This window comes from Serinus canaria, chromosome 4A (genome assembly GCF_022539315.1).
Source record: "Serinus canaria isolate serCan28SL12 chromosome 4A, serCan2020, whole genome shotgun sequence".
NCBI lineage: Eukaryota > Metazoa > Chordata > Aves > Passeriformes > Fringillidae > Serinus > Serinus canaria.
In genome coordinates, this window is record NC_066318.1 from 2,560,472 (window position 1) to 2,573,407 (window position 12,936).

The following is a 12,936-nucleotide window of genomic DNA, read 5'->3' on the forward strand; positions in this document are numbered from 1 at the left end:
GAATTGTATAAAAATTTTATAGTCTGCCTCTTCACAGGCTGAACCTCCCTCCTGAAAACAAATGATTTTATTCCTTCTGGAAATGTGAGTCGTGTACTAAATCCCATGCCATATAAATAATACCTCCTGGACACAGACAGATCAAACAGAAAAACTCTAAGCCTTAATCCTCATCCCCAGACAATGCAAGCAACTTTAGAAAGCAAATAGATCATGTGTCTGGAAAAGGCTGATTCTGCTCCAAAGTCAGCAGCACACAAACCCCACCGAGCCCCTTTGTGCTTCCAGGCCAGTTTATCCTGCATGTCACAAAGGATCCTGCTGCTTTCCACAGCACTGCAAACTCCTTGGGAACATCACTTCCTTCAAGCTGCTGAACTCAACTGAGAAAATCCTGGGGTTTTGTTCTGCCTTGGTTGTTTGGGGATGCCCACAAAAGCCTGAGTAGAGAATCTCAGGATCCCCCCAGCCCCACCTCCACGTTCACCATCCATCCTGTCCTCAAGTGCCACAGCCACGTGCTCTGGGACACCTCCAGGGCTGGTGACTCCATCAGTGCCCTGGCAGCTGTGCCAGTGTTTGACAACCTTTCCATGCAGGAATTTTCCTTGATATCCAACCTCCACCTTCCCAGCCTGAGGCCGTTCCCTCTGCTCCTGTCCCTGTTCCTGGGAGCAGAGCCTCCCCTGGCTGTCCCCTCCTGTCAGGAGCTGTGCAGAGCCACAAGGTCCCCCCTGAGCCTCCTTTTCTCCAGGCTGGGCCCATTCCCAGCTCCCTCAGCCCCTCCTGGGGCTCCAGCCCCTTCCCAGCTCCATTCCCTTCCCTGGACTCACTCCAGCCCCTCAATGTCCCTCTGGTCATGAGGGTCCCCGAGCTGCCCCCAGCACTGGAGGTGCCCCAGCAGTGCCAGCCCAGGGGACAGCACTGCCCTGGACACCATTCCTGACCCAAGCCAGGTGCCACCACTGGCCTCCTGCCCAGCTGGGGCCACGTTCAGCCAATGCCCACCAGTCACCCACCTCCACAGGATCCTTCAGCTTCAAAGCAAAATGTGCTGCAGGGGCTTGCAGCAGCAAAGAGCTGAACTTTCAGGTGGTTTCAGCAGCTTAAACACTTTATTAAGACTTTATCAAAAAAGCAGAAAGAGTTCCTGCCTACCACCACGCTGCAGAGGAAGGAGCTGACTGTTCTGAGGTGCATCAATCACAGGCAGCACCTGTAGGAATGCTCCCTGCTCTTGCTTTGCTGGGGAATCATTTTTGGCCATGCCAGTGCTCGATTCCATATCCTGCTCTTCAGCAAGACAATGAATAATCCTTACCCAAAGAGCAGTTACAGATCCATAATTCCAACTCTCTCATTTCCCTTAATGAGGGAAAGCACCAAGGGCAGGAAATACAGGCAGCCCCCAGCTGCCACTAACAGTGAATGAGATGTGCAGAAGTAACCTATTTGAAACTTCAATCTTTGCATATATCTGCCTCAAAATTACTTCAGCTGTCTTTACAGATGCCAATATTCTCCTGTTTCTCCATAGGTGAAATGTCTGTGCCTCTTTAGGGACCATAAACAAAGTTCACAGACACCCATCAAGCATTTCTTGTGTTTCTGCTCCCCTCAGAAGAAAAGCTGATCCTGCCAAAGGCTGCAGGACCCATTTCATGCTGGGTCCAGCTCAGATCCTTGGCATAAATCCTGATTTTCTACCAGAGGAAATGCTCTGAATCAGAAAAACACAGGATGTACCCCCAGATCCTCAGTTCAGCCAAGGAACTTTGCTTGGCAGCCAAGGTTCCTTTGCAATCCACACAATCACTTTTTACCTTCCCATCAAGTTTAATTTTGCTTAGAAAGAATTTTTATATGCTAATTTTATACATAAGAGCTTTCAGAATACAACATGACATATGGGAACAGCAGCTTAACAAATTTCATAAATGTAAATTCTTATCTCAAACAATGTCACAGAGCTTTGAATCTTGTGACTTTGTTTTCTCCCTTGTTAGCTGGCAATGCCTGTGAAAGCAGGAAAACTGAACTGCAAAGTGCAGATTTGTCAATTTTTCCCTTTTCTTTATCAAGGATTATCAATAGCATGTGACCCCATGTGGTAACAGAACATGAAGTAATGCATTCTTTACAGTGATTTCTTGGACAGACTAAAGCAAATCTAGTTACTGGCAGAAAAATGTAATTCCCCCCCCCCATCTTTTAAAAGACTTTTTAATTTTCTGAGAAAATCTGAGGCCATACCTTTATGCTTTAACTTTTCTTCTTGTAGAAAACAAAAGGATGGGGAGAGAAATTTTCAAAAGGTTTTCCTTGCAGTAATTTCTTAGTGCACACTGTGGGTGGTAACTCAGAGTGTCAAGAGTAAAAATGAGATTTTATCTCAGGGACTTTAATAAAACTATCTGTACAGGCCTGTCTGGGATTCCAAATATTTTTTAAAAGGTAGAAATTAATACTTCTTAAGGTGCCACCATCTTTAAGTCTCTTACATGTTTTTGGGGTGATGAAGGACACACTTTTTCCATCAGGAAGAACTCCTGGATGTCCCCTGCTCCCCCCCCCATTTCAGGTATTTATGAAAAGACTGGATATTAGAGAGCACATATTTAAAATACAAGATATTTAAAAGATATTACAAGATATTATACAGATATTACAAGATATTATTAGATATATATATTAGATATATATATATTAGATATATATATTATTAGATATATATTAGATTATCAGATATTACAAGATATTACAGATATTACAAGATATCAAGATATTACAAGATATTACAAGATATTATACAAGATATTTAAAATACAAACTTTTCAATCACCTCAAATGATGTCCCTGCCCCTGGCAGAACAGAGCAGCCCCATCCCAGACCAAGCCCAGCTGTGAGCCAAGAGACCCCAGTGTGAATATTGATGATTTTGGGGGGAAACTGAGACAAATTGCCATTTATTTTAGTGAATTAGCAATTGTTTTTAGTGAGTATGTAAAATACAGCTAGAAAGTAAAGGGCAAAAGGCTGAAGGAAAACAAAAATTAAAAAAAACCCAAAAATCTTCCTCCCTTTACTTTAAAAAAAAATTCCTTTCTACTAAATTTTACATCACTGTGAAAAGTCCTCTGGATTTTTTCACAGGCTATTTTTTAGCAGTGTTTTCCTGGTATCTAATTTCTCTATCTGTAATGTCATAAATCTGTCAGTCATGCTGGAGAGAAAAATGAACAAACACAGAAAACCCCCTGATAATATCAGAACATAATTGCTAACTCAGAAAATAGATCTGGTTTTGGGGAAAGCTCTGAATACAAACCTGCTCTGAAAGCTCTATGAGCAGCAATGCAAAGTGCAAACATGGAATAAATCCACCTGCACAGCTTTTCATTGGCTACCCCTGCTACCTTGCAGGGGGTTCAGTTACAGCTCTTCCCATTTCATAAAAATCAAATTCAAAATTTATATTACAATGTGTCAATTTTACAAAGAAAACAAAAATAGCTGCCTCCTTCAGATGGTTTTTTTTTTTCCACACCCCTTTTGTACAGGAAAAAGAGAAATGTGCTGACTTCTTACAAGCATAGCTGGAAAAGGTATGAAAATCAATTTCTGTTCCTTACAAATGAAGGCAAATCCTGTGCAGAGCTGCTCTTCCTACTCTGATGCTTCCCAGGTCTCCTTCTCCATAAAAAAAGCATCACTGGAGAGGCTCCCAGTGCTGCTCAAAGCTGTCAGAACAACCCTCTCATTAAAGGCTTTGAGCTTTACATGCCTTGGACCTGCTCCTGTTAGAGGAGGAACTGAGTTCCTTTGGAAAATTGATCAGAGTTTCTGCTCCTCAGATCCCAAACCCTCACGTGGAGCTGATTCTGGAGCTTCCACATCTCTCCTCTCCAGGAATCCTGCAGCAGCGTGGCACTGCTAGGTCTGGAGCGCAGCCCAGCAAAGATAATGTTCCTTTTGTAATTGCAACGTTCCTATAAAGAACAGGAGCCACATTTTGCTTTGTTGGTTTTTTGGTGCCTCTTTTCTGTCTTTGTGATAATGGTTTAAAACTGAAACAGCACCAAATTTCAAGGTAACTAGTTAAAAGAATGTTACTTTTGTTTCCTGAACAATGCTCACTACTACTGCCATCCTCAAATTATAAATAGATTTAAAAACCACTTGTATTTACATCAGCAAGCTATAAATATTAATTCCACCACCCACTGGAATTTTTATGAAACCTCCCTCACATATTCAATTAATTCTATTAAGGAATAAGACAACTGTAAAACTACAAAAAATCCCCCAAGTTAGAAGCTTTTTCCATTAATATTATTTACCTAAAGAAGGACAGCAAAGCACGTGGGGATGCTGAAAGCTGCTAATTAAGGTTTGCATAAGCAGTGCTTGGCATCCCAAACTATATATAATATATGATTTATATATTATATATTGTATATTATATATTATTATATATTGTATATGATATATTATATATAAAATATATATTATATATTATATATTATATGTTACATAATATATTTATAAATTATATATTATATATTATATATTATATGATTATGTATTATATATTATGTATTATGTATTATGTATTGTATATTAATTATATTTTATATTATATATTGATTATATATTATATATAGTTATGCTTTATTCACATGGCACAAAAACTCCACGTCCCACAGCTGTTTTATCAGCACTGTGTCATATTATTCACAGATAAATTCCTCCCTCAGTAAGATAAAGGAGAATGAAATCTCAATTTCTATAATTTCCTTACTTTAGGCCATGGGATATTCCAGCAGCTGCTGCATACCCTATTTTGTGCTGGTTTTATCCCAGCCTTAAATAGAATGTGTGACAGCCCTTCTATCCTTCAAACTCTTTCAGCCAAATCCTGAGCCTCCAAATACTGTTCAGGTATAACAGATATGAAGAGAAAAAGTTTTGTCTAAACCAAAATTATGATTATTTATGTAGTCAGAACTCCCAAGAGTGTTGCAGCAATTAATTAGCAGGAAACATGCTGAGAAGGGTAATAGATATGGGACATGCATCCTTTCACTTCTAAGAAACCTGCTCACTTTTATTTGTTATTAAAAATGAGGAAAAGATGCTTTGTTGTTTGTTTTTGCTTTTTCCCAGTTAAATAGTGTTAACTGCATGTCTGGTCTCAGGCCAGTAACACAAAAATTATTTTAAATTTCCTTCTGAAAGAATCAGAATAAACTCCCCAAACCCCTTATATTTCAGCCACACTGCCAGCATTTATTCTGCCAGAGATACAGGACAGCAGAAATCCTGGAGACTGGAATTTCTTAGGTGAGATTAATGTCAGGAAACACCTCTGTTGGCCTGTGCTTACCCAGATTAAAGCCCTCAAACAAGATGCCCTGATCAAATTCTCTGATTGTGTCTGACAGCACCTTCTATCAGAAAGAAACCAGCCAGAAAAAAACTTGGAGCGAAATTCTCCAAGTTCTTCTGACATCCTGCAAACTTCCTAGAGATCATTTCACACAGAGGAGGGGAACAAAGGGAAATGGAGCAGCTGATGGCTCTGGTAGGGCAGCAGCTCCCCAGCCCTGTGTCACAGGAAGGGTTTTTAGCGAGGGGGAAGCTCTGGATCCTGCAGGGAACAGGAATCCCCCAGGGCAGGGAGATCAGTCTGGCTGTGACACAGGGCTGAAGGGATTTTGGAATCAAAGCCTGATTGAAACAGATTTCCTGTCAGATTTCTGTCTCAGAAGTGCCTGGTGACAGAGCCCCTCGCTTTTCACAGATGGAAATGTGATGGGAGCCCAGGGACTGGGATCGCTGAGCAGCTGCCAGCCCTACTCCGAGTGTTGGATCCCTGCTCCGAGTGTTGGATCCCTACTCCGAGTGTTGGATCCCTGCTCCGAGTGTTGGATCCCCGCTCCGAGTGTTGGATCCCCGCTCCGAGTGTTGGATCCCTGCTCCGAGTGTTGGATCCCTGCTCCGAGTGTTGGATCCCTGCTCCGAGTGTTGGATCCCTACTCCGAATGTTGGATCCCTACTCCAAGTGTTGGATTCTACTCCAAGTGCTGCCATCACTACTCAGAGTATTACCTCTTTTCTGAGTGTTGTATCCCTTCTCCGAGGGCTGAATCCTACTCCAAGTTTTGTATCCCTACTCTGAGTGCTGCCATCCCTACTCTGAGTGTTGTATCCCTACTCTGAGTGCTGCCATCTCTACTCCAAATGTTGCCATCCCTATTCTGTTATCCTTACTCCAAGTGTTGTATCCCTACTCTGAGTGCTGCCATCCCTACTCCAAGTGTTGTATCCCTACTCCAAGTGCTGCCATCTCTACTCCAAATGCTGCCATCCCTACTCTGTTATCCTTACTCCAAGTGTTGTATCCCTACTCCAACTGCTCCCATCCCTACTCCAGGTGCAAGATGCACACAATCAGTGGAGTAACCTCCTCCCTGCAGCACAAACTCTGCTCAGGAAACAGGCACCATTCCTATCCAGGGAAATCAGAGTGCAAAAATTCTGTTCTTTTCCATAACTCTTGTAGGAAATAGAGCACAGAGTGATTGCTCTGGGACAGCAATTACAAGGCACGGGGATTCTGTAGCATATTCAGATTTGTCTTTGTATTTTAATGCCCCTTTCCCTGCCCTTTTCTGAATTTCCTGGTTCCTTGTCCAGCTACCTTGCTGTAATTGCTCTTGCCTTTCTCTCCTCAGACTATGCACTATTATTTACTGATTGGTCTTTAGTTTTCAAAACTCACACCTCAATAAATGTAAAATTAAGGCAAAGCAAAACCAGAGGTGAAGAAGTAATGAAATGTGTGTTCTTTTATTCCTCTGAACATCTCCCAGTTCAGCCACTACCTCCTCTGTTTTAATGTCACTGCTGTGGAGATCTCTTTAAAAACCACAAGCACAGACCCAGAGAAAAAATATTCAGTGTAGAAGTCAGAAACATGAAGCCCTCAGGCAGAATATTAAATATTTCTTTTCCTTTTTTTTTTTCTTAAGAAATATCATTTATTCATAGGCAAAGCCACTTAAATAGATATTTCTTAACAGCAGCTTTTATTTCCCTTCTGTGAGAAGGAGAACCATGCATTCTGCTTGCAAAGCTGTCACAGAATGTTTCAGCCAAGCCAAAGGAAATTTGGGTATTTAAGGAGCTCTTGCAGGCAGGCACTGAGAGCAAGAGTTGCTAAGTGGCTCCTGTTGGGGTGACAAGCTTCTGGTGACAAACTGCCCCAGAGGAGAACTTGGAGACTCAGAGAGGGTTAGGAGAGTCTCTGTGACAAAATGCTGAGGGGAGGAGTGAAGGACAAGAGAAACAAACATTCCTTCAGCTGGCCAAGCTCCTCAGCTGGGCAAAGCTCCCAGCACTGCTGGTCAGATCAGTGGGCAGAGCACTCTGCTCCAAATCAACTCTTACATTTAGTCCTGGCCTAGGCAAGCCCAGCTTTGGGGGCCATGCAGTGGAGCCAGTCCTGGGGGTGGCTCCGGGGAGGATTCAGGCACTGACATTTGTTCTTCTACACAGAACTCGTTTGTTTTGGAGGTTGGAAAAGACCTGCAGGACCAAGCTGGGACCAATGCCCACCTTGTGCCCAGCCCAGGGCACTGAGTGCCACATCCTCTCCTTGCTGGGACACCTCCAAGGATGGGCACTCCAAACCTCCCTGGGCAGCCCCTTCCAACGCCTGGCACCTTTTCCATGCAGGAATTCCTGCTGTGCCCACCCTGAGCCCACCCTGAGGCTGTTTCCCTGGAGCAGAGCCTCCCCCTGGCTGTCCCCTCCTGGCAGGAGCTGTGCAGAGCCACAAGGTCCCCCCTGAGCCTCCTTTGCTCCGGGCTGAGCCCTTTTCCAGCTCCTTTCCCAGCTCCCTCAGATGCTCCTCAGACCTGCCCCATGTCCCACATCCCATGGAAGCTGCCTGACTCTCCCACAATAACATATTTGGAATTGTGCAGCTGAGGGCCCCAGCACTGGGACAGGGTGTGAAAGAGCATTTTAACCTCTGAACATGAAATAACAGGCAGTATGAGAAGCCAGAACAAACAGGGGGCTCTGGCCTCTGAAACATTCAGCATGGAATCCTCAGACACTAACTCCCAAGCAGTGAACCCATTAGGAAGAGAGAAACAGGAAAGAGAAGCATTCAGGGAGATGGAAAAGATAGATCCAGGGCTGTTGTGACTTCTGTGTTCATCATCTTACATTGCAGAATATTCCAAAACATTTCAAGGCAAAGAATTAATAAATTAAGATGCTGGTGTCCTCTTCAACAGAAGTAAATGGTAGGTGAGTATTTAAATTTGGCAAATGAAATCTGAGTGCCTAATTATCATCAATTGACAATGTGTGTGCCAGGGATCAGTTTTCATCCCTTGAAGAACTGCCTTGACTCAGTAGTCTGAGATGTGAATAAACCATTATTCTGTCAACTTTCAGACCTTCAACACATCTGAGAGAGAGACAGTGCAGAGATTGGAAAGCTTCCCAGAAGGGTTCTGAAATTGATATCAATGCTGTTAAATGCAGTAAAATTTGAATTAAAAAGGAACTGGGATTTTACAGATTCAACAGCACAGACTGCTCCAAATGAGCACATTTGAGTGTGGAAGATTTGGTTCACTTTCCTAAAAGGTGATTGAGAGGTCCATGTCTAGTGAGAAAAGAGATCCTTATAAATGGAAACCAAATAAATCTGTGTACCCCTTTTCCATTGAAATACTGAAATTTAGCTTTCTGTGAATTTATTCTAAAGGATCCCCAAGTCTTGTTAGCAAAGCTAACAGAAGGAAAATTTTAATGTTTCCAAGACTTTCAATTGGATTTTCCATTGGATCATAGAATTTGCAACATCTTCTATGGATAATAAAGTTATCCCCTTAATTATACTATGATTTCTTATTAATAATATGAATTTTATAACTGCATCTAGTTTAGGTTGTGATACTATAGCCAAAGGAACTATAAACTCAAATTTTAAAGGATTAACAATGAAATTCACATACAGTTCATGTGCACATTCACATTTGTACAGTGAGAGGGGCACATTGCAATCAGTGTGGGAACTCCTGGTTTTTTGGGAATGTGCTAGCCCCTGGCAGCAGCCTGGCCAGGAAGGAATACAGGGCACATCTGTGTCTTGAAAATGCAAGGGCTGAAGGGTGTCTAATTCCCATTATTTTTACTCAATCCTTTTGTCAGACAGGTTTCCCCAAAGGAATAAGGAATTCTTTATATCAGACTTAATCAATTTCTGCTCACAACTGTGGCTTCTTTTAAAGTCTTGTACCTGTCATCTTTATGTTAGGGCCAGGATCAAGAAAACTGAAACATCAGTGAGTATTCCTGTATCAGGACCTCCTGAGACCTCCAGGTAATAAAGACAAGTTTTGCAGTTTTAGTTTCCTGTGGAATTCAGACTACTAGGAAATTCAGACTCCTACAAAATTTCAAGGACAGCAGAATGCTGGTTTAAGGGTTTATTATGTCCCCAGGAGATGAAGATGTTTATGAAACATTTCAGGAACATGAATTGAGCACTTAAAAAAATACATAAAATAAAAAAAGCTCTCTGCAGTGACAGAGTCAGGATTTACTAAGATCCTAAGATCACCCATAACTGCACCAGAGCTTTCTTTGATTTAGGATGAACGCATGGAATTTGGAAGAGTAATTTTGAATGGAATTTGGAATTTGCTTAGATTGTAATGACTTGATGCTGAGGCCTGTTAAAGTGACCTCTGAGCCTAAGCTGGGCATTCCTGAGCTCCATTCATCTCTGACAGGTTTCATCCAGGTCTCATTATCATCTCAGAGTTCCTTCAAGCTCTTGGAAAAGAGTCAGCAAGGAAAGCTTTCCCAAGGGACCAAACCCATGTGGGAGTTTCTGGGCTCTGAATCTGCCAAGACCAAAGGTTCCTCCATTCAGTTTTCATTCCAGGTCAGCTCCAGTGCTCAGCCTGAGACTCACCACTGAGCTAGTCTGTCCCTGTGCAAGCATGACTAAAAGAATGACATTTAACCTTCTAAAGGATATTAAATACAGAGAGAGCCTAAGATTATTACCTCAAGCATATCAGATTTGAAGCAGAACTTTTCTGTTCTACTACCCATAAAATCTCTGTGTTAGAGAAGAGCTAATTCCTTCTTCTTTCTGAATTTATCTGCGTTCCTTGGGTGGTTTGGGCTGTGCCCACCTCACCCAGAACATCCCCTGAAAGTGCTTTGCTCACTCAGTAGCAGTGTGGGGGTTTAGATACAGATTGCAGGAGACAAACCTGCAGTTCAATCCATTAAAGAGAGGAAGATCCATTTGATAAGGCAGAAAATCTGGAGTCCAAAAGAAAGCTTTTAGCTTTCCCTCCACTGCTGCACTTGAGCAGATGCTATCCACTTCACAGAGCAGCAATTCCTCCCAAAGGATTATTCCAGTGCTGCAGCTGCACAAGCCCAGGTCAGGGGTAGTGTCCCAGCACTTGAGAGGATACCAGTTAGTACTTATGCCATAATCTGGAAAAAATTACCATTTAACTTACAGAAAGTCAATTTGAGCACATTCTGACACAATAATTTTCTCTCACCTATTAACAATAAGCTTTGCAATTCTATTCAATCTTTGTAGACAGCTGATCACTTTTATCAAGAGTCTACATTGGTTTGTTTTCCTGTGAGCAATTAATATTTAATTAGTCAGTTTTGTTAAGGACAGAGAAAAAGCATTCCTCCTCACCATTCCTGGTGTGCTGGGAGTGGGGATGGTTTTTGTGCTCCTGGCAGGTTCCCCTCCCTCCTGGGACACAGCAGAGCTGCCCTGCAGGCTGTGCTCCCGGGGAGAACACATTTCCTCTCTATCTCTGCATCAGTGAGAGCAGCCATGGCAGAGATCTGCCACAAGTTAGAGCCCTCAGTTTCTGAATGAGTTTGAATTTCCACGTGGAAAAGGACATCAGTAATTTTCTCACATTTTCCTAATCTCCCCTGATGGATTCAGGCCATGCTTTTCATTTACTCCAGATGTGATAACCAAACTGTCAGCTACGTTTCAGCTTTTCCTTTAATCTTCCCTGGAGCCAATAATAAAAGATTAGTAATTGACAGTGGTTGCCAGGCTAAGGGTAATTCTTATTTTAAACACAGGAAGCAAGAGCTGTATTCTTTGAAGGGATAATTTGTGGGAGGCCAGAAAATTGGATTACTTTGTTATCTGTTGTGTAAATGACAAAGATAGTCAGTGTCCTTAAAATGTCAAGGGAAGTTTAATTAAAAATTTACTACCTAATTTGAAGGTGGGAGAAGAGAAGGAAAGGGAGGAAACATGGTGGTGTTTACAGGTAGTTTAGAAACTTCACCAGGAAACATGTAATAACAATAAGAATGATATTGGTATTTTGATATATAAACAAATTTTGAAACACACAGACTTTTTTAAAAAGGCAAAATTATCTATTTTCATCAGAAGATAAACATGCAACATGCAATAAACATGCAATAAACATGCAATAAACATGCAATCAGCATGCAATCAGCATGCAATCAACATGCAATCAACATGCAATTTTGATAGTGCAACACACTATCAAAATATTACCAATATTTTAAAAATATATGTTTGAGAATGAGGGAAATGTCAAGAAACCTTCAGAAAATGAGCTTCCTTAGAAAGAAATTCTCCAGCCACATCCTCTGCAAGAGGTGAATTTCACTTCACCTGTGCAGTCCCTCAAGTCCTCAGCATTACTACCCCTGCTCAGAGCCTTTTCCCTGCATTACATGATGCAGGAAAAATGCAGCACATTTTTGTTTTCCCTTCCATTTCCATACATGGGATGGAAAACATCAGCACTTAGGGACAGAGTCTGTGTCAGGCAGCACAGCTGAGCTCAGCCCCACTGCTGCACGCAGGACTTCCATCAGCTGATCAAACTGGGATGGGAAATGTGAATTTAAACTCTGCTGCAGAACTGCAGGGGAGTTCTCTTTTACTGAGAAAAGCTGGGGATGAAGTGTCACAGACAGCAGATGGCAAAAGTCAGATTTTTGCTGAACTAAGGTGCACAGTTTGAGTAAAAAAGAATATTTTTGGAATTGAAAGTACATTATAATGCTTTTTAAATTAAATGCAGATTCTTTTTAAGATTTACATTGTTAAATCAGTAACAGCACCACGTCCAATCACAATAAGACTGGATTTCAAGAATACAGATTAAAGCCTGAATTGAATAATGATTCACTTCACTATTTCTGATAGAATCTAAAGGTCACCAATATATTTGCCATAACCCAATATTGGGATCATTTTTCCTAGGGCAGGTGAGTGAAACAGCAAAATGCTTTTTATGGTTACAAATTAGAAGATAATTTGAATTTTTAAACCTTGAAGAGTGGAGGAAGTGGGACAGCAGGGTGAGGGACAAGATGTGTTTGTTTAAAACAGAGAACAGAACACAAGAATATCTTCACAGTGACTCAGTCTATAAATCAATGAGTTCTGTTTGTAATCTAGATCACACATCACAAAACTGAAGAGCTAGAATCCTTGTAACCAAATATACTAATCCTGAACATGAATGGAAAATATAGACAAAAAAAGCTCAGCTGCAGAAAGTCTAATTGAATTTAGCCATGAGAAGGAGAAAAGCAGCCTATGTGCTAAATACCAGAGTGATTTTGATTGTCCAACAAATGGCTCACTGAAAAAGGCAGGAAGTGACAAAATTCAGTCCTGGGGGACTGAATTAATTCACATCCTGTTCTTTTCCCAAATACTCACAGACAACATTATTTTCCTTCTCTAACAGTAAAGAACTGCAAGAGAGGAAATAGTGCACAGAACAGCTCTTGACAGGTTATTTTTATTTCAGTGTAAATTCTACTTCAGGAATTTTCCTGTTCAGACACCAACC